General features: G+C 48.9%; 1 pseudogene; it reads right to left on the bottom strand.

Moving 5' to 3' along the window:
* Positions 1-21,454, bottom strand: part of LOC138489396 (zinc finger protein 271-like) — a 37,932-nt pseudogene extending 16,478 nt beyond the window's left edge.
* Between the last annotated feature and the right edge of the window lie 673 nt (positions 21,455-22,127).

Raw genomic sequence — 22,127 nt, 5'->3', positions numbered from 1 at the left:
TCATGATATGGGTTTTGACATTCACTTGCACCCATTGCGTGTGTGTGACGGACATGTGTTCATTTACATACTTGCATTTGGGGTTCTATCATGTAATTGGCATTTCTATGTGGGTGGATGCAATACTTGGGTGGGTCTTTGGCCTGTGGAGGCTGGCCATAAGGGCCAGGGATCTAGATTGTGATGACGTGTTGGCTGGGGGACATGAGTGGGGGCCTGCTGGCAGGTGCCCTGCACTGCTTGGGTGGTGGGGTTGCAGGGGGACATGAGTGGGGGCCTGCTGGCAGGTGCCCTTCACTGCTTGGGGGTGGGGGTACAGGGGGACATGAGTGGAGGCCTGCTGGCAGGTGCCCTGCACTGCTTGGGGGGTGGGGGTGCAGGGGGACATGAGTGGGACATGAGTGGGGGCCTGCTGGTCGGTGCCCTGCACTGCTGAGGGGTGGGGGTGCAGGGGGACATGAGTGGGGCCTGCTGGCTGGTGCCCTGCACTGCTTGGGGGGTGGGGTTGCAGGGGGACATGAGTGGGGGCTTGCTGGCAGGTGCCCTGCACTGCTTGGGGGGTGGAGGTGCAGGGGGACATGAGTATGGGCCTGCTGGCAGGTGCCATGCACTGCTTGGGGGGTGGGGGTGCAGGGGGACATGAGTGGGGGCCTGCTGGCAGGTGCCCTGCACTGCTTGGGGGGTGGGGGTGCTGGGGGACATGAGTGGAGGCCTGCTGGCAGGTGCCCTGCACTGCTGGGGGGTGGGGGTGCAGGGGGACATGAGTGGGACATGAGTGGGGGCCTGCTGGCCGGTACCCTGCACTGCTGAGGGGTGGGGGTACAGGGGGACATGAGTGGGGGTCTGCTGGCAGGTGCCCTGCACTGCTGAGGGGTGGGGGTGCAGGGGGACATGAGTGGGACATGAGTGGGGGCCTGCTGGCAGGTGCCCTGCACTGCTGAGGGGTGGGGGTGCAGGGGGACATGAGTGGGGGCCTTCTGGCAGGTGCCCTGCACTGCTGAGGGGTGGGGGTGGAGGGGGACATGAGTGGGGGCCTGCTGGAAGGTGCCCTGCACTGCTGAGGGGTGGGGTGTTGGGGGACATGAGTGGGGGCCTGCTGGCAGGTGCCCTGCACTGCTGAGCGGTGGGGGTTCAGGGGGACATGAGTGGGGGCCTGCTGGCAGGTGCCCTGCACTGCTTGGGGGATGGGGGTGCAGGGGGACATGAGTGGGGGCCTGCTGGCAGGTGAGTTGGTGATCATATTGCAAGGTGACATTTGGCCTGGCTGGGTGGCATGCCCATGCTGGATGGGCTGCCTGCGGGACATGACCAGGGGTGCAGGGTAATCCCCTGTGGTGTGTGCTGCCTGCAGGGGCCGTGGAGGGGGTGGAGGGGACACCTGGGAGGAACCACACTGCCAATTCACGTGTTGGACTCCCCGCGCACCACACTGGATACAGGTACCCCGCTCTGACAGCAAACTCGCGTGTGAAAATCACCACTAGTAAAACAATTTGAATATATTGACTGAATTGCTGCAACTGGTTTTTGTGAATTCTGACTGCAGTGAAAAAAGTATTTTTTTGATATCCAGATATAACAATCATATTGAAACAGTGAAAATATTAAGTTTTGTTTGGAAAGTTAGCTTTCCACTATTGGATGGTGTGCAGGGGACGGGAGTTCCTATTACCGATAGTTTTTTTTTAGTTGACTTATTGATACCAGAGTCAGTTCTTTTTCTCCCCGGCACCCTAGAAAAACTGATCAGTATAAAAGCCAGTGGATCTGTGAATTTAGTAACATATTTATTGACCTTATACACGGAAAATATAAATAAGAAAGGGTGTGCTTTCTCTCTTTGTTCTTTTTTTTAAAAAAAAACATTTATGGACATGATAAAACTTAGACTGAACCCAAAATGTGGCCTAATACAGAACTCCCTGTCCTCCACCTCACCCAAAGCGCCATTTGCCTTGTTGGAGGACATTTAAATCATGGAGCAGAGACGTTGTGTTTGATGGAAATAAATCTACAAGGTGTGCAAATCCCTGTAGCCTTTTTAAAAACATGTTTTGTTTAATCCGGCCATTCAGTATCATCATCAATAATTACGATAACATGTTTCTGTCTACATTTAACAGTGGTATTAGCAAGTGACAGCCGCAAAGTGCTTTGACCTTCCTTTCTTCCTGAAACACTACTATACTGCTTGGAGAAACTGATGTTATCCAAACACTGTTAAAAGATGAGGTTCTTTTAAGAGTTCACAGACATACAACGGCGGCCGTCCACGTGGGAGTGAGAGTCCCTGTCGCTGCCCATGCCTAATGCTGGAATCGATTGTGTGGAGTCAGACTGGCCTCTAGAGAAATCATGGGATGTACAAGACTGGTTGGTGCCGAAGAAAAAAGCCACCATGACTAAATTGTTGCTTCACCTCGGGAGCCTTTAACTCCTGGCTGACCACTTCTTCAGCAACCATTTCATTGTGTGACCCTGGGAAAGTCAAGTGTGACATTGCCCGCAGTGCCCGAGTTCTAACGTTCTTTACCTAGAATTCAAAAGCACACAGATTCCTATAGGGCGTGCTTATGGTCCCCTGCAGAATGAGGGTTTGCAGGATTTCTGTCCTTCCAGGCAATAGGTAATCATTTCTGAATTGGAGGGCTGTGAATGACAGCAGGAGTGATGGCCTGTGCATAATAGGTGGTGCTGCTCCCAAGACCCATTATGCACTGCCACTGCCTACTACCTGTGCAGATATTGGTCAATGCAAATCAAACATTTCTGCAGCAAACAGCAAGTACGGGACCAGTGGATGTCCTGTGCCTTTGCAACACAGGTGGATGGAATTCATTTTATTTCGCGTGTTCACAGAAAAACATGACACTAATGTTGAAACCTACTCTCCCATCCATGCATATAGAGGACACCGCAATCTGTTGATCGAATGTGTGGGAAGCGTTGCATGCATCACTATCTATCATATGTCCATGATTATGTAGGACATGGGACATGCTTTGCCTGTATGTCTCTGTATGCATTTAATCCCCTGCTAAGGGTCTCGGGAGGATAGCTCAGCGGCAACGTTCTCGCCTTGGAAGCAAGATGAGACAGAGCAACACAGGTTGGTTCCCCGGGTCCGTGCTTAGAAACTTCTGGGTATGAAGCGCGTTATAAATAACCTATCATATCATTCAGAAGCACAGTATGTGGCATCAATTTGCAGTTATTTTTTTGTTGCTATTTTGGTGCATGTTTGATGGACATTATTGCAAACTTGTGCTTCAAAATCTTATCATGTAGAACGTTGCCTAAATTGACAAACCTTGGCACTCCAGTCTAGGCATTAGCACCAGTCCACTTGCTGGCCAGACACTGATGGCCCACACTGGCTGACAGAGCACAGTGGCAGCACCATTACTTTGGCAGCGGGTAGACGGAGGCCTCCAGCATCCATTTGACAGGGAGTGTAGTGGGTCCTTTGCACATCCTCGGTGACCCCTAAAATCATGCACCTCACCTCCAGAGCAGTGAGGGTCCCTCAAGCGAGCTTCTTTGAACCAGTCAGCAGAGAGGGTCGCTAAAGCCTGACAGGTGCCAGGGAACCTCCCATGATGCAAGAACAAGGTACTGAAACCAGATTCCCTCAACCTCTGCCCATACCGAGCAATTCCATTTCAATTTTAAGGTGTCACAGGAAAGATGATGGCGACCTTAAATTCGGTCTGGTTACTGGTTTTGGAGGTGTCTGGCGCGCATGTAAATCCTGAGGGCCTGCTGTGACTGAGCGTTGTTGCAGAAAAACTGTCACTGTGGGACATGTGCAAGAGTCACCAAGTACAGGCACGGTTTGATATCTCAGTGCGTTAAGTGTTAGCATCATATATGGAACGATAACAGCTTCTTACCTCGATCCGGGGCAGGGGACACAGTGATGATAGACAGTGCTTCCTGATGGGTGTGTTTCAAAAGCGTCCTGCCGCGTGTATTAACGTGAGTCATGCGCCGTGACGTCACAGGACGGTAGCCTCCGGGCCTGGTTTGCGCTATACAAATAAAACAAATCAAATCAAATCAAATCATTCCAGAAGGATTCTTTTTTGTAGACAAGAACATATATATTTTAACCGTAGAAATGATATTTTTCTGTAATCATTTCTTGATTGTGCCTGGTAACTCACAGACGATAAAAGATGTATTTTTACATACAGTGCTGGTCTGCTGGTACCCTGATCTGTGTGGGTGGAAGCAGGGAGCAGGCTCCTGTGTGTTGGGAGTATTTGGAAGGAATAATATTACAGAATCTTCCTGTGTTGGTAGTTTCAACTTCTGGAAGGCTTCTTCCGCTTCTGTCGACCAACAGAACTTTTGATTCTTCTTTAACAATGAGGTAATTGGATGTACAATTTGTGAAAACCCATGGTATAAACCGACGGTAAAATTTGGCGAATCCGAGCACGCTTTGCACTCCTTTCATGGATGTTGGTGAGGGCCCTGGAGGATTGCATCCACCTTTCGTGTATCCATATGTACGCCTTGTGGTGTGAGCATGAAACCGAGAAACTCGACCTCGGTTACATGTAAAAAAAGTTTTTTCCAACTCGGCATACAATTGGTGTTGTCGAAGCTTCTCTAAGACTGCCCTGACATGGCCTACATGTTCTTCCATGGAATTTGAGTAGATAAGAATGTTGTCAATGTAAACAAGAGCCAAAACGTCCAGTAGTTTACGGAGTACATCATTCATAAAGAATTGGAACGCCGCGGGGGCATTGCATAGTCCGAAGGGCATGAGCTGGTATTCGTGCGGAAGGCCATTTTCCAGTGGTCTCCCTCTTTTACTCTTACAAGATCTTAAATCCAGTTTTGTGTAGATTTGAGCATGTTTCACTTGGTCCAGGAGCCCTGGCATAAGTGGTAAAGGATATCAATGTTTTACTATGATCTGATTCATGGCTTTATAGGCGATGCAAGTTCTTAAATCCCCCTCCTTTTTAAGCATGAAGAATAAGGGCGAGGAGGCAGGTGACTTGGACGGGCGATTGAAACCTTCCGCCAGGTACTGATCCAGGTAAGTTCTAAGATGCTGATTTTCCTGTTCTGTCAGAGCATAAATTCGGCTGCAAGGGATCTGGGCTCCGGGTACAAGATCTATTTGACAATCATAGGGTCTGTGTGGGGGCAGAACGTTGGCTTGCCCTTTTTTGAAGATATCCTGGTAATCTTGGTATTGAAGCGGAAAGGAGCTGATAAGGCCCAACACAATTCCTTTCTTCGGTTTCAGAATGGTGTCATCTTTTTTGTACCATGTGTCGGCACAATCATGAGGAAATTTCAGAACTCATTTTCGCTAGTCGATCCTAGGATTGTGGGTCTTCAGCCAGGGCATTACCAATATCATCTGGAACTGAGGAGCACTGATGAGATCGAAAGTAATGTCCTCTTGATGCCCATCCTGACACAGAAGCTTGACTTTCTCAGTGTATTGTGTCACTGGGTAGGATGATAGCTGAGAACCATCCAGAGCAGTGATGTTTTCCGATTTCTGCTTCTGTCGGAGAGGAAGGCCTATTCGGAGAGCCAAATATTGGTCAATGTAGTTACCCACAGCTCCAAAATCAATATATGCCTCCAAGGCATGTATTTTTGATGGTTGCTTGTGATTCACCAAAAGCACTGGAAGGACTAGATGTAAGGCCTGTACGGATTCCTTTTTCATGCTCGACAAGTGGACCCCTACACTTGCCGGGCATTGGCGTTTCCCGAGTTCTGTTCTTCTTCTTCATCAGTTTTGTCTGTTGCCCCAACCATTTTCTTGGGTGGTTTTACCGGGCAGTCATGGAGTAAGTGACCTGCTTGTCCACAATAAAAGCAAAGCTGTTGTTGTCTACTTTGTTCCCTTTCTGCTTTGGTAAGGGGTCTTCGTAATCCACCAATTTGCATTGGCTCAAACTGTTCATGTGGTTTAGTCTGATTCTCACGAGGTCGTACGTAAAGTGATCGTCCCTCTGATCTAGCTCGATTCATTTTCCAATTCTGCAACCTATGAACGAGTTGCACCTTCAGGTCTATGTAGTCCGCACACCTCTCAGGGGGATTCACCACTTGCGCCAACACATCCTTAAGTTCTCCACGTAACCCTCAGTAAAAGAGTGTAGTCCTCTTCTCTTCTGGCCAGTTGGTCTGGGCTATGAGACGATTCAAGGTTGCAATATAGGTTAATAGATCTTGACTCCCTTGTCTGAGATACAACAACTCGTTGTCCAGAGCTTGTCTTTGAGTATGACGGGCAAACAATTTCTCCATCTCATGTTGGAAAGTTCCAGAGTAAAGGATCATCTTGATTTACCAAAGGTATAGACCAGTCTGCCGCACTACCTCCTAAATACGAGAGTACACACGCCACTTTGGCTTGGTCATTAGGAAAGGCTCCTGGTCTGCACAAGAAATGAAGGCGACATTGGTTCATAAATACAGCAAACTTGTTTGGGTCAATGATGAAGCATTCAGGAGGGTCTAGAGGCACTGCTCCTGGAAGAACCACCTGAACCGGTGTTGATTGTTGTGGTGTGGAAGAATGAGAAGAATGGGTCACTCCAGGCAGTGGAACATGTCCAGCTTATGCTTCTAGCATTTGTCTTGCCAATTCGACAGTTCTTTCTCGAGTTACAATAAGATCCGTCCGTAATGCATTGGTTTCCTGTCTAGAAGCATGTACTTCAGTCCGTAATTCCACTAGTAAGAGGGCTAACTGATCTGTTTCTGAAGTTTCCATAGTGCCCAGGCAGAGAGTATTAGAGGCTTTGCGTTCTGTTACGCTCACCTGGTCTGTGCGGAGGCGTTGGGGCATGGTTGCAGCCCTCCCTAAACTTGAATCACCCCCTTCAGGCCTCTCCATTAGTAGAAAAGCTGTGAGCGGTGATACGTGGTGATACTGCTCCTGAGTGGAGATAACAGTGTGTGAGTGTGCCAATCTGGGATTGTTGTAACTCTCGAACCCTTCACCACAAAGTACGGTTTCTGTGAGCATACGCCAACCCATAAAGCTCACCTGTCAATTATGGAAGATAAGCTCTCCGTCCTGCTACTTCTGGCAGGGGCGCGTCAAATGGGATCTAGTTCCTTCACTGATCCCTGATAAGGATTAGTCTAGTCCAGCTGCGACTATGCTTCTCCTTATGATTGGTAAGTCTTTCTTGAGCTCTTGTGATGCTGTTCATTCTGTTTAATGTCTTTATATGTTGCTCCTATTTATGCCCGCAATAATGTCTCTCTTCTGTTTTCTTCCCTTAGATGGAAATGTGGCCTCAATTCAGCTGTGAGACGCGAGACGCGGCCGGATGGAAGATGGATGCTACCACAATGTTCGATAGCAGGTAAGTGATGGTTTAAGGAAAAGCGCAAAGTATGGCGAAGCGCAACCTTAAACTGACTGTTTATTCGATGTCTAACCTTGTCTTCTGTTTTTCCTTGCAGGCGATGCTGTTGACGATGGAGCGTGTCATGCTGCGGTGCCAAGAAGAAGATTTTGGCGTTCCGGAAAGTGTAAAGATGAATACTTGGTTTGCTGAAGAGATGTACAGGTAAGAACAGCTTCCCCCAGTTGGTAAGTATGTTGGCAGGAAGTAGGATGTCCAGGAAGCAGGATCTTCAAAGGTAAGTCTGACCTCACGCGACGGTGAGCAAAGTGTCTGTCTTGAGGATCGGGGCAGCTTATATAGCTGAGATCGTGGGCACGCCCATTAGGGCCTGCTTACCAGCCACACCTTGCCACTCCTAGAGAGTGAGCATGTCGAAGGCAATCCATTAGCAGCCAAACCCAAGAATACACTTGGGGCTGCTTAATGGATGGAATGTTCGAGGTTAATGCTTCTGAAGTGCTATGTCCATAATAAAAGCTTTTTGGTGTTAATTGGATGTTGTTGTTTACTTTTTTCATGAGCCTGGCGCCAAAGGTGCCAGGACAGTGTCCACCTAGGTCTCCTGTTCATGCTACCCCTGCATGCCTGTGCCTCTGCTGAGGAAACATGCCCTGTCCCAAGCACAAGGAGAAGTGCCTAGGACATTTTGGATCTATTGGGAGGGTGAGCTCCTTGTTAGTGAGCCCACTAAGCCTGAACCTGGTGCCCTCAAGATGTTGGTGGTACCCCAGGTTTACAGGCCCTTCCTGCTGCAGCTGGCGCATGAGGTGCCCATGGCTGGTCATCTTGGTACCAAGAAGACTAAGCAGAGGCTCCCTGCCCATTTCTACTGGCCTCGGATGTGAGTAGAAGTGGAGTCCCACTGCAAGACCTGCCCAACTTGTCAGTTGTCTAGCAAGACTGGAGGCAGTGTCATTGCCCACAGCAAACATTGCCAGTGGTTGGCACACCGCTTGAGAGGGTGGGCATCGACATTGTCAGTCTCCTTGATCCTCCCACTTCAGGTGGACATCGGTTCATCTTGGTCTTGGTTGATCATGCCACCAGGTACCTTGAGGCTATACCCCTTTAGACTGTTACTGCCAAGGTGGTTGCCAGGGCTCCACAGGGCATTTTCACCCGTGTTGGATTCCCTAAGGAGGTTGTCTCTGACAGAGGATCCAACTTCATGTCTAGTTACATGAAAACCATGTGGAAAGAGTGCGGGGTAACCTACAAGTTCTCCACCTCTTACCACCGCCAGACCAATGGTCTGGTTGAGAGATTTAATAAAACTCTGAAGGGCATGCTAGGCCCTTTGGAAGAGCTCCTAAGGGAGACATGGAATCTCCTCCTGCCATGCCTGCTGTTCGCTTACAGAGAGGTACCTCAAGAGGGTATTGGTTTCAGCCCCTTTGAGTTACTCTTTGGACATCCCGTGAGGGGGCCCCTTGCCTTGATCAGAGAAGGTTTGCAAGCTACCCCTCCAGGTCCTGCCAAGCAAGTGGGGGACTCAGACGGAGGATGACACAGATGATGGGTCAGGCGACAGCGAATCTCAAGGCCAGCCAGGAATTGAATAAGTACTGGCATGACCTTAAAGCCTCGCAAATGGATTGGACTCCAGGTCAGGAGATCCTTGTGATGGAGCCTACCAATCCACGAGCTTTGGCAGACAAATGGACTGGACCCTTCAGGAAAATCTGCAAAATGGGTGAAGTCAATTATCGGGTTGACATGGGAGTCTCTGGGGTAGACCCTCAGGTATTCCATGTCAACAGGCTCAAACCTTTCCATAGGCGAGCGGAGGTCTCATGTCTCTTGCTAGCTCCCAGAGCAAGAAGAGGATGAGAGTGAGCTCCTTCCTGATTTGCTTCATAGCAACCCTCAGGATGGCTCAGTGGAGGGAGATACTGTTAAGAACCACATCCAGGCTGAGGTTGCCAAGATGTTGGATCTGGGTGTTATTGAACCCTCAACCAGTCCCTGGTCCAGTCCAGTGGTCCTTGTCCCCAAGGCAAGTTCCCAGGCAGGTACCAAGGATTGGAGGTTCTGTGTGGACTACCGACGAGTCAATGCCGTCATCAAAACTGACGCGCACCCATTGCCCAGGGCTGATGAGCTCCTGGACACCATAAGAGCTGCCAAATTTGTGAGCACCTTTGACCTTACCTCAGGCTATTGGCAAAGAGCTCTGACGGACCATGCCAAGGAAAAGACAGCGTTTTCAACACCTGAGGGACTCTACCAGTTTAGGGTCATGCCTTTTGGGTTGAGGAATTCCCCTGCAACCTTCCAAAGATTGGTCAATCATGCGCTCAGTGGGATGGAGGCCTTTGGTGTCGCCTACTTAGACGACATTGCTGTCTACAGTTCCACCTGGGAAGAGCATTTGACACATCTGGATAAGGTGTTGCAGGCCTTGAAAAGGGCTAACCTCACTATCAAAGCCACCAAGTGCGAGATAGCTCAGGGGAAAGTCACGTATCTTGGTCATGAGGTAGGAGGGGGTCAAGTCCAACCTCTCCCCAGTAAAGTACAGGATGTACATGACTGGGAGACTCCCACTACTCAAACCCAGGTGAGAGCCTTTTTGGGCCTCAATGGGCATTATCGCAATTTCATGGCAGTCTATGGAACCATAGCTGCACCTCTGACAGCTCTAACTTCACCCAAACAACCTAGGAAGGTTAATTGGACTGTCAGAGGGCCTTTGATGGCTTGAAAGTAAGTCTGTGTAGGGCACCAGTGTTGTGTGCGCCTGACTACAGCAAACCCTTTATCGTCCAGGCGGATGCCTGCAACACCGGAATTGGCGCTGTCTTGTCCCAGTTAGATGACAAAGGCAAGGAACATCCGATCATATTCATCAGTAGACAACTCAAGGGTAGAGAATTTAGGTGGGCTACTGTTGAAAAGGAATGTTTTAGCATAGTTTGGAGCATTATGAGTTTTACGCCCTACCTTACGGGGTCTACCTTCAAGGTCGAAACAGATCATAAGCCCCTGAAGTGGCTTAAGAAGATGAAGTCAAGAAAGTCAAGACCCTAGGCTTTTACCTTGACGCCACCTTAAACTTTGGCAAACAAGTCAACTCCCTAGCCTCTTCTACAGCCTACACTTGCAAACTCATTAGAGCCAGCAAGCAATTCCTCTCTACAGACAGCTGCATCACGCTTGCCAGAGCCCTTATACTGTCCAAACTGGACTACTGTAATGGTCTCTACATTGGGGCTAACAAACAGACTATCCAAAAAATCTAGGTCCTACAGAATAATGCCCTGAGAGCCGCGCTCAAGATCAACAGGAAAGAGCATATCTCCTCTATAAGAAGAGAATATAAATGGCTATCCATTCAGGACAAAATCCAACTCAAAATTGCCTCCCTTACTCACAAGTGCCTCAATAACATGGCACCACCCTACCTCATGGACAGGCTACACTTAAGAACCTTACCTAGACCAACAAGAACGGTCAATGCGAATTGCCTCTATGTCCCTGGCTTTAAACGTGCCACTATTGGAGGACATAGCTTCGCAGTCAAAGCAGCACAGCTTTGGAACTCCCTACCACATGACATAAGAGAACCCCAGCCCTTTGCGAAATTCAGGCAGAATTTGACCAAGTGGCTGAGAGCCAATGACATCTAACTAATCCGACCTGCTTGACCTGACTGTCCCTACTGGCGATCCACCTGCATGCCCCAGCTCTGATACCTCGGTCTGTATTTTACACCATTGTATATTACTGTACTTATTCCACTATTTTACACCATTGTATATTACTGTATATCACCTCCACATTGTTAAGTATTCCTGTACCCTTATCACCTCTTGTCTGGACCTAGCTCCAGCCCTGCTCATTCTTGCCTATTGTATACTGCATTATGACCATGCACATGTACCTGTATATATTTTATTTATTGCAGAATGTACTATGATTATGTAGATGTACCTGTAACAAAGTTGAGCATATTCTTGTCTTGTGCGCCCTGATGCTCCAGGGCATGGCGCGCCCTACAAATAATAAACTAAACTAAACTAAGGGTGAACACCCAAAACTGCTCAGGTGGTCCATTAGCCTGCAAGGGATAGACTTCACCATAGAGCATAGACCAGTGAAGAGTCACGATAATGCAGATGGCCTTTCCAGAAGGTATGTTGACCGTCTGGATGAGGATGTCTATCTCGTGGGATATTAGGCACCCTAACCTCAGTCTGGGGGTGGGGGGACGCCTGTGATGCTGTAAATGCATTGGAGGGACAGGACCTCCCTGTCCTTGTCCTGTAGTCCCTTTTCATTTGTGTTCTGTATTGTTTTCTGCCCAGGAGTCCATATGGGACTCCTAGCAGTGCAGCTCTTCCTGTTTTTGGTTTGGTGTACAGACCTATTGGATAACCTTATGGCACACATGGGTGGGGGTACAACCCTGTGCCCCTAGTGTATGTTTTTGGGCACCTGTGTGTGGCCCACAGAGCAGGGTATGGGCTGGTGGCAGCTCCATGTTGAAGTTGACAGGTGCTCAGAGTATCCTCCATTTTGGGATACCCAGGCCCGGCCAGTGGGATCAGTTGATTCCTGATAGGAAACAAGATGGGCCCCTGTGGCCTCTTGCTTTCTATTGCCTGTTACCTTGTTTTCCCAAAGACCTGGGAAGCCCTCACTCTGTTCCTTCCCCCTGACTGGCTGTAGGGTGGAAGTCCCATACATGGTATTCTTGTGAAGTCCAGGCCAGATTGGCTGGAGACTTCCCAGTGACTGTTTGTTGTGGGTACACCCTGTGAGTGGGACCTGGGTGAATGGAGTGTGTGACCAATATGCACTTCTTGTTGTGGATGTCTGTTTTCTGGTATGAAACACAATGACTGAGACAGCCCTGCCCGAAACTGGTATGAATGCAGTGTGTAGTGTTGAATGGCTGGGTACTTGTCCCAATACACATTCTTTGGTGTGAGTGTCTGAGAGGGAGGAGAATGGCCTGAATGCACTGTATGACTAATTGGCTGACTGACTGCTGAATGCCCTTCTGAGTGATTGGTTGCCTGAGTGTGACCCAGCAGAATGAATGGAAGATCAACTAGTATATCTGGGGGCCTCTCACTGCTAGACATCATTCAGAAGCTGAAGTTGAAACTGACGCTTGATCTCAAAGCCAAGCCCGAAGAAGAAGGTTGACTGCTGTTACCTTCACCGCAATCTGAAAGCCGCCGTGACGTTGAGATGGATCCAAGAGAGGACCTGGTTAGGTGCCCTCTTCCCGAACTCCGAGGGACCATCGAGCACTGCTAACCTTCGCCGAAGCTCCCTGGAAGTCAGACTCTCGACAGGCTGCCGACCGGAAACGGGGACCGTTGAGGAGAACGAACATAAGCACCGGATATTCCGTCCACCGTCGTCGACCAGGGTTCTCAGGTTTGCTATAACTGCTGGCGGCCTGTCAGAGCTGTCTTGCCCAGAAGCGGGGACCGCTTGACAACGTGCCATTGACGGCTGAAGCCGCAACACTCCCTTGATTAAGACACTTGATTACCGGACGTGCTTGTCTGCACCGCTGACCGTCTTATCCCGGCCAGAGAAGGACAGGCCGTCATCGCACCGTGGAACATCCGCCGGTGGGTTTCCTGCCACCCAAAGATCGTAGAGACGCAGGATGACTCAACGCCCTTGCTGGGCCACAGTTCTTCACAAACTCTTTGCGGTCCTGAACTATCGACATCGAGGTGCCCTGCACGCCTCTTCCTTGCAGGACGTCTTTACTGTCATCGACGAGCACCGCTGGGACCTACGCTACCGCCTCAACGCCGAGTTCACTTTCTTCGAGGGATCTCGAGGATCCGTGGCTCCTCCTTTAAAGGGAGCCGCTCAAGAAGGATCCGTCGATGACCTGTCATCGAACTCTGCTATTCCAGGTACATTGGGGTGGTAGAATAATTTTAGAAGGGAATAAGACTAATTTAACAATATGTAGACTGGGCTTGTGATATATCTTGATTTTACAGGTTGCCCAGGTGGGGGGCTCTCCACACAGAGGTTTGACTTAGTAGCTAAAGTACTATTCAAAATTGGCACTAATCTGCAACACCTGAGCAGACTGCCTCTGTGAAGATTGCAAGAGGCATGAACGCACTTGGAGGACAAGAGCAACTGAACTGCAGAAGGTACACAAAGCTGTGAACTAGAGTGTGCACCTCACCCCCTATTTTTTCTAAATATTGATTCGGGAGTCCCGGGCTCCAGAGGAGGCCTGTCAGAGCTGTCTTGCCCAGAAGCGGGGACCGCTTGACAACGTGCCATCGACGGCTGGAGCCGCAACACTCCCTTGATTAAGACACTTGATTCCCGGACGTGCTTGTCTGCACCGCCGACCGCCTTATCCCGCCAGACAAGGCCAGGCTGTCGTGTCACCGTGGAACATCCGCCGGTGTGTTTCCCACCACCCACAGATCGTAGAGACACAGGATGACTCGACGCCCTTGCTGGGCCACAGTTCTTCACAAACTCTTTGCGGTCCTGAACTATCTATTTGTATTTGTATTTATTTGTATTTATTTTATTTATATAGCGCAGGCCAGGCCCAAGGGCAACCGGGTGCATATCTTAGTCAAACAGTTACATAATATTTACAAGTAAGGGAACAGTACATTACAGATAATCACAATAGTCCCGACCGATTGCGACAAGTAAACAGTAGGTGTTACAGATCAGACATAGATCATCAGTGCAAGTAGGGTCCCAGCTGGCCCATTCAATAAAGAGGAGCAATTGTTAGTAGGAAGTGACTAACCAGAGCTTGGCTTTGTGTTTGAATTGGTTGAATGAAGGTAGGGTTCTGATCAGAAGTGGTACGGTGTTCCAGAGCTTGGCTGCCAGGACAGGGAAGCTGGTGCCTCCAGCAGATTGAAGCTTAAATCTGGGGATCGCAAGACCTTGGTTTTGTACAGATCTGAGTGCTCGTGCTGGTGTATAATGAGTGAAGCGTGAGGCTAGATATGAGGGAGCTTGGTGGTTGATGCATTTGTAGGTGAGGGCCAGTGCTTTCAAGGAGATCCTTTGGGCGACTGAGAGCCAGTTGAGGTTCTTTCTGGTTTCTGAGATGTGGGCAGATCGAGGGATGTTAAGGGCTGCTCTAATGGCATTATTTTGGGTCGTCTGGAGTTTATTAAGATTACCCTGGTTGGTGCCCTGGTACAATGCATTACAGTAGTCCAATTTGGACATGACCAAGGTCCTGGCCAAGGTGATGCAATTCTGGGCCGTGAGGAAAGGGCGGCAGGCTGAGATCAATTTGCAGGTGTAAGCAGACGCGGAGGCCACTGCATTGGTTTGTCTAGTGAGTGTCAAGGAAGCGTCCAAGTGTATGCCCAGAGTTTTAGTGTCTTTGGATACTTTAATCAGTCGAACAGGTGACTTAGTTTGTTAAGTCTCTGTTGAGTGCCTAGGATGAGAAGCTCAGTCTTGTCATCGTTGAGGCACAGTTCATGCTGGGCCATCCATGCCTGTATGACAAGGTAAATGTCATTAAGGGCTTTGGAATCAGTAATGTAGTCACTAGTGATGGATATGAGTATCTGAGTGTCATCAGCGTAGTTAGTGTAAGTGACACCCATATAATCAAGCACGTCATATAAAGGTTTGGTGAACACATTGTAAAGAGTTGGGGAGACGCAAGAACCCTGCGGGACTCCACACGGGACTGGTGTGGGATCGGCCGATGCGGTAGGAGAGAAAACTCTCATGTGCCTATTGTCAAGGAATGACCTGATCCAATTGGATGCATTGTCAGAGAAGTGGGCCGCTGACTTCAGATGCCTGCATAGTATTTGGTGATTGACCAAATCAAAGGCAGCTGATAGATCCAGTAGTAGTAAAAGGGCCAGTTTACCGTTGTCTTTAAGGTCATCAATTTGAGTTTTGAGATCGAGTAAAGCTGTTTCAGTCCCATGCGTAGGTCTGAAGCCGGATTGTCTTGAGCCAAGGAGGTTATTAGTTTCTAAGTAATTCTGAATCTGCAGGTAAGATGCTCTGTCGAGTATTTTAAGTAGGAACGGTACGGTGGTAATGGGTCTATAGTTAGTTGGTATTTCAGGGTCTAGTGTCGTTTTTTTTAGGAGGGGGATAACCCACGCGTCCTTAAGTTATTAGGTACCGTACCTGTTAGGAAGGAGGAGTTAATGAAGGCAGTTATAAAGGGAGCAAGGTCGTGTGCTGCTTCCTTGATGATGGGTGCTGGACAGGAGTCGCCTTGGCAGTTGGAAGGTTTTAGATTGCGAATGATGTTTTCGACCTCAAGGATGGTGAGTGGGGTGAAACTAAAAGGGGTGTGAGTAAATGGGGCCGTTGGAATATGGGAGGGTTTGGTGAGGGGGTTGGAGAGTAGGGTATTTTGTTTGGCGTTAATTTTAGATTGCAAAGTGGTAATTTTGGTGAGGAGGGCGTTTTGGATGTTATTGCACCATTTGCTGTCTTTAGTGCAGGTGTCAGGCGCCGGGGATGGTGATTCCAATTCTTTAAGGATTTTAAATAATTCCTTAGTGTTGGATTCCGCTTGAACGATGCGTTGGTTATAGGTCTCCTTTTTGGCTTGTAGGATCGCCTCTTTGTAGTTATGGGTAGTAATGATGAGGCGATCTTTGTTAAGGTCACAAGGGTGACTCTTCCAAAGTGATTCAGCCTTACGTTTTTCTTTGCGTAGAATTCTTAGCTGCGGTGTGAACCAAGAGTTCAGGTGGGCCTGTTGTTTGGCTTTCCGTAGTTTGAGTGGTGCTATATTGTCAATAGCTTTGAGCAATGTTTGTTTGAAGATGTCTACTAGGGCTGTGGGGTCGTTATGTTGGGACACGCATTTGTTCAGGATGGGAAGGATGAGAGGGAGGAGTTTATCCTTAGTGATGTCTTTTTTGTTCCTAGTGGGAATAGCTGGAGCTATGGTAGGAGCAGTGTGGGGGTTGGTCGCTGGTAAGTGGAAGGTGATAATGTGATGGTCGGACCAGGCGCAGGCATGGTTGGAGTTTATGGTTGTGTTGCAGTTAAGGTCAGTAATCCAATCGAGCGTCCTGCCCTTAATATGGGTGGGTTCGTCAATGCGTTGTTGGAAGCCTAAATTAGCTAATGTGGTAGCTACTTCAGAGGCCAAGTGATCCTTAGTGTCGAGAAGGCCCAAGTTGAGGTCGCCTAGTAGCAATACCTTCGAGTTGGGTTTGGTATTGACGGTCAGAATGGCCGTGATCTCATCAATGAAAGAGCCAAGTGGTCCTGGAGGTCTATAGATAAGGTGGATGGTGGCAGTGTTGGTAGGAGATAGGGTGAGTTTCACAGAGAGGGATTCTGCGGAGCTGAGCTCAGGGTTGGGGATGGTTCTGAGAGTGATGTTATTTCTGTGTATAAATGCGACTCCACCTCCTTTAGATGTAGTTTGACGGTCCGCTCTAGTGATAGAGTAACCGATGGGAATGGCGAGGGTAAGGAGTGGGCCAGAGGCAGCATGTAGCCAGGTTTCCGTAATGGCTAAGAAGTCGAGGTTTTGAGTGGTGATAAGGTCGGAGATGTCCAACGCGTGGGCTGTAAGAGATCTAGCATTGATGAGGGCGCCCTTGAGTTCTTTGGCAGGGAAGGTACAAGGGGGTGGTGGTATATTCTGTGTAGTGGAAGTGTTGTGAGTGTGCTGGGTGCTCGCGGCACAGGGGGCACGGGGCAATCTGAATCCCAGTCTAAGATTCCTGACTTGGAGCGTGCACGGTTGATTAGGTGTGGGTTTGGTGGCAAAGTGATGGAGCCATAGGGCAGGGTCATTAAGGTATGGGTTGCTGAGGGGCATAGTGAGAGAGAGTGGCTTGGCGTAACAGTGGTTAGACTTAGCAGTACTGTGGGTGGGGGGGCAGAGCAATGTGGCAATGGTGAACCCTACTATGGTAACAAGAATTGGGTGGCTGGCAAATGACAGTGGCCGCATATCGTGAGCCAAGTGTCGTAGCCGACTGTGTAATGGAGTAAGGGAACACTGGGAGGTATGTGGAGGGGTTCTGCACTGGTCAGGGGTGGAATCCACCAGGCAATGGCAATCCACGTGCAGTTTGCTAGGTGAATGCATGTGCAGATGGTAATCAGAAGGCAGTGGTTCAGCTAGTCTGGCAAGGAAGGTGAGGAAATGCAATCAATGACTCAAGGCCGAGGTTCAGCTAGGCTAGCAGGTGGGTACTTGAGCAGAAGCAGAGGGCATGTGCAAGCAGGTACAGTGGACCAAATGGGTTCACCTAAATGCAGAATTCACAGGTGGGCTAGAATGGCATGTGCAGGCAGGTACTGGAGACCAGAGAGTTCACCAAAATGCAAAGATTCACAGGTAGGCTAGAATGGCATGTGCAGGCAGGTGCTGGAGACCAGAAGGGTTCACCAAACTATCGACATCGAGGTGCCCTGCACGCCTCTTCCTTGCAGGACGTCTTTACTCTGTCGTCGACGAGCACCGGTGGGACCGACGCTACCGCCTCAACGCCGAGTTCACTTTCTTCGAAGCATCTCGAGGATCCGTGGCTCCTGCTTTAAAGGGAGCCACTCAAGAAGGATCCGTCGATGACCCGTCATCGAACTCTGCTATTCCAGGTACATTGGGGTGGTAGAATAATTTTAGAAGGGAATAAGACTAATTTAACAATATGTAGACTGGGCTTGTGATATATCTTGATTTTACAGGTTGCCCAGGTGGGGGGCTCTCCACACAGAGGTTTGACTTAGTAGCTAAAGTACTATTCAAAATTGGCACTAATCTGCAACACCAGAGCAGACTGCCTCTGTGAAGATTGCAAGAGGCAGGAAAGCACTTGGAGGACAAGAGCAACTGAACTGCAGGAGGTACACAAAGCTGTGAACTAGAGTGTGCACCTCACCCCCTCTTTTTTCTAAATATTGATTCGGGAGTCCCGGGCTCCAGAGGCACAGCACCAGGGTGATCCATGCCCCACTTAGGAGAGCCATAATGCTGGTTTTCACCCCTCCCTCCACCATGGGATTTATACTATGCAATTGGAGGGGAGTTGGTTACTGGCTACCAGCATTGACTACAGCTACCAGAAATCCCTGAGGCCAAAATTGGCAGTAATCAGCAATACCTGAACAGACTGCCTCCCTGAAGATTGCAAGAGGCATGAAAGCGCTTGGAGGAGAAGAGCAACTGAACTGCAGAAGGTACACAAAGCTGGGAACTAGAGTGCGCGCCTCACCCCCTCTTTTTTCTAAATAGTGATTGTGTATATAACCTTGAACCTTAATTATATAAAGACTGTGTTTTCAGTAATACAGTGTGCGGACATTCCTTTGTAGGTGCTTGGGGACTACACTGTACTTAAGAACCAGCCTGCATCACCTCCTGAGAAGCTAGGCCTTGATTGCTCGTCCATTGCTACCATAATAGAGAATCTTGGCTGGGGTCCTCTGTGCCTCTCCTCTACCATATACAGAGCAGAAGTACAGACACCACCGTCCAGTCTTTACAGGGTCACAACTGTTAGACTTGTGGAAAGCAGAGTTGAAATCAACTCTAACAAAAGTAGCCACTGCAAGTCTCAACTGAGAAGAGCAAAGCTAAAGACCCCAAGTCTAAACAGTACCTCTGGTTGGAAGAAGAGTGGTCCAGCTGCCCTGTAGCAGCGGTGCAGATCCTGGGTTCCTGAGCCTCAGTCGTGGGGACAAGAGGGAGGATGCCTGGAGAACTCCTGCGGCAGAAATTTGGAGGTCGTCAGCAGCTATGGGCTCTTTCGGATCAGCAGCACTTTGCGGTTTCAGCTCACAGTAAACAGCACCACTGCGGATCTTGGATACCGGTTGGGCTTCCTTCACTGCGGATTTCTCAACCCCTGGCACTCGGTTCCTGCAGCAGCAAAGAAGTACAGCCTGTCGGGGAAGATGGTCCAGTGGAGTTTGCCTCGGGGTTAGTTGGTCCCACTAACCCAAGGGTAGAAGTTGTCCCTTCCGCAGCTTCTCTTGTCGATTAGAAAAGCATAGCCAGGGCTTCACCCGGCAATTCCAAGGTCCGGGAGGATGCAGCAAACATTGTTCACGGTTTCTTCGTCGGGTGTTTTTCCCAGTGGTGTACACTGCCTCTAGTCCCAAAACCCTCGCCTTTTAAGCAGGTTTCTCCCATTCAGGCACAGCCTAGGCTGTCACTCAAACAGCAGGGTGAGCCAATCAGGACTGGAGTCAAAGGACAGGGGAGTTTCGGGAACCTCCCTGACATCCTGCCCTTCCAGACACACTGGAGCCAGAGGCAGGTTTCAGGACGGAAGCCCGCCAAAGGCAAAACAAACAAAGGGCTCCAACCTGGCTTGGCACGCATAGTAAAACCCAAGAAAGACCACACAATTAGAAAATGGCAAAAAAAGAAGACCAGGGCCATTTTGACAAAATGGTCAACCATGGGTGCAATACTGCAGCTGAGGATTCAGCCTGCGGTAGGAAAGCAAACGGTAGGAAAGTTAAACCACTGCCACCAGCCATTTAATGTAGTGATGGTAACATAAGAAATGTTACAGGAGTAGGTAGGATAAGGGCTACTAAGTAACCCCCCAGCACGCCACATAAGATGGTGTGTGCTGGACCTACAAAGAGAAAAGGGTAAGTAAAGTCAATTTCACTATTCTTGGGAACGGTAAACCTTATGAGAAATCTAAAGGATTTTTCTGTTATACTGCACTAAAGGTGCTGTGTGTCACCATACAAAAAGTAGATGCCTATGGAGTTTGTGAGACTCCAAAAACAAAGGAAACACATAATCCAAATCAGCATACATGCCAACATTCAGACACAGCTGGGAGGGAGATTTCCAGAGGGAAATCGGGAGACGAACATTTCCCCACAGGAATGCATTGGGGCTATACCTATTTCAGGCGGGAGACAGTGAAAAATAGCCTGATTTTTCACTGAAAAATCGGGAGTCTCCCACCTAAATCGGGAGGGTTGGCATGTATGAATCAGGTCAAAACACATGAGAGAGTGAGAAAAACGTCCCACTCACGCCAGGGTTAAAATTAAAAAAGTACTAAAGTCCAGCAAAAAAGCTGGGGGTCTCTAAGGGTGAAGGGAATTAGCACAGAAATGAGAATTCTCCATAACAATGGCCGAGGCAGTGGTTTCCAGACAGTGCATTTATTGTCATTATTAAAGCCATTAGCAGAGACAATAGCAGAGGCAGGGAGACAGCGTTCTTTTCCTGGAGACTCGCCTGAGTTGCAGGAGACCATAGTGCCATCATCCCTCCCTATTAATCCCCAACGCCGCCTTCCTTTACTGGGGATTATAGGTATAAATAATGTACATGGTGTGCTGGCAATCTATACTGCCCCTTGCCCAGGTTTGCCACTTGTATTATCCTCTTCTGCCACCTCCATCATTTCCTGCTCACTATTCACTACCATCGTTAAGGCCCCTGTTAGGCCATTGGTCCACTCAACAACCTTATAATTTATGCACAGTGTTTATGATAGAAGCACTCAGCTTTCTCTCCCATAAATACAATTATACGTGCTGTACAAATGGAAAAAGCCCCCATGCCATAAAGGGCCCCTTTAGCCAGTCCTGTTTGTCTAGACAACAGCATGTTGCATGCTGGGAATTCTAACACTTAAAAGGCCATATTTAACGGGACACGTGAAACTACAACTCCCAGAATCCAACGCATGTTTGGCTAAAACGCCAGGGATGACTGAAGATGAGGGCATGACATGGGTCCATTTGGCAGCAATGACTCCTGTTCCCAAATAAAGAACCCACGGGGCACCTCACCTCATCTGGCTCTTGCCCAGCCATTGCTCTCCAGTGATCGTGGGTGGATTTCTCTCCTGTGATCTTGGATGGATTCCTCTCCAGTGATCTGGGATAGCAGCCTCTTTAGTGATCTCGGGTGGATTCCTCTCCTGTGAACTTGGGTGGATTTCTCTTCAGTGATCTTGGGTGGATTCCTCTCCAGTGATCTTGGGTGGATTTCTCCCCAGTGATCTTGGGTGGATTTCTCCCTAGAGATCATGAGGGATTCGGAGCAAACGCACTAAGGAAGAGAGGAGCGTCCTGGGTGATGTGGAGGGTCCCAGGACTGCACTGAGGCTGCGCAAAACAAGAGACACTAATCACCAAGCACAAGAGACACTAATCACAAGCCCAGGGTACACTACTCTCCGGAGCATGCGCAGAGACTGTCACTACTGAAGTGCTGCCAAACCCATATTAATTGGCTCCTAGAGCACCCCACCCCCTGTGGCCCCTCAGGAACCAATTTGAGAAACAGTGAGAGTAATCTCATTGGTCAGATATCAGTTAAATGCTGCATTGAAAGGCTGGCTATTGGTGAGCTCATACTGGGCACATGTCTAGTGTCTACCATCTCTCCTTAAATGCCATCTTTAATGGGCTGGAACACCAGGGAACACTCCTGGAATTAGCCCCCAGCCCTCCAATTCATGGGATCTGCCCATCCCAAGTATTCTCATTAGAGTGATGGCTGGTTCACTTAATATTTGTTTGCATAATTGTATTGAGAATCAGCCTTGAATTATTTGTGCACGTATTTCATCCTCTTTGTTCAGAGTAACACAAGTGAAGGCAAGTTGTCTCAAGTGTGCATGCAACGCATCCAGCATCTCTTCTTATTCCTGCTTGGCAACTCGCAAGAGAAAACATTCATAGTCCACATTAACCATTCGACTGAATGAGTTACTCGGCCCCACTTTCGCAGCTTGATATGAGTTGTCGCGGGGT

This window comes from Ambystoma mexicanum, chromosome 9 (genome assembly GCF_040938575.1).
Source record: "Ambystoma mexicanum isolate Mex_15411 chromosome 9, UKY_AmexF1_1, whole genome shotgun sequence".
Taxonomy (NCBI): domain Eukaryota; kingdom Metazoa; phylum Chordata; class Amphibia; order Caudata; family Ambystomatidae; genus Ambystoma; species Ambystoma mexicanum.
This window is presented reverse-complemented; position numbering and strand designations above follow the sequence as displayed.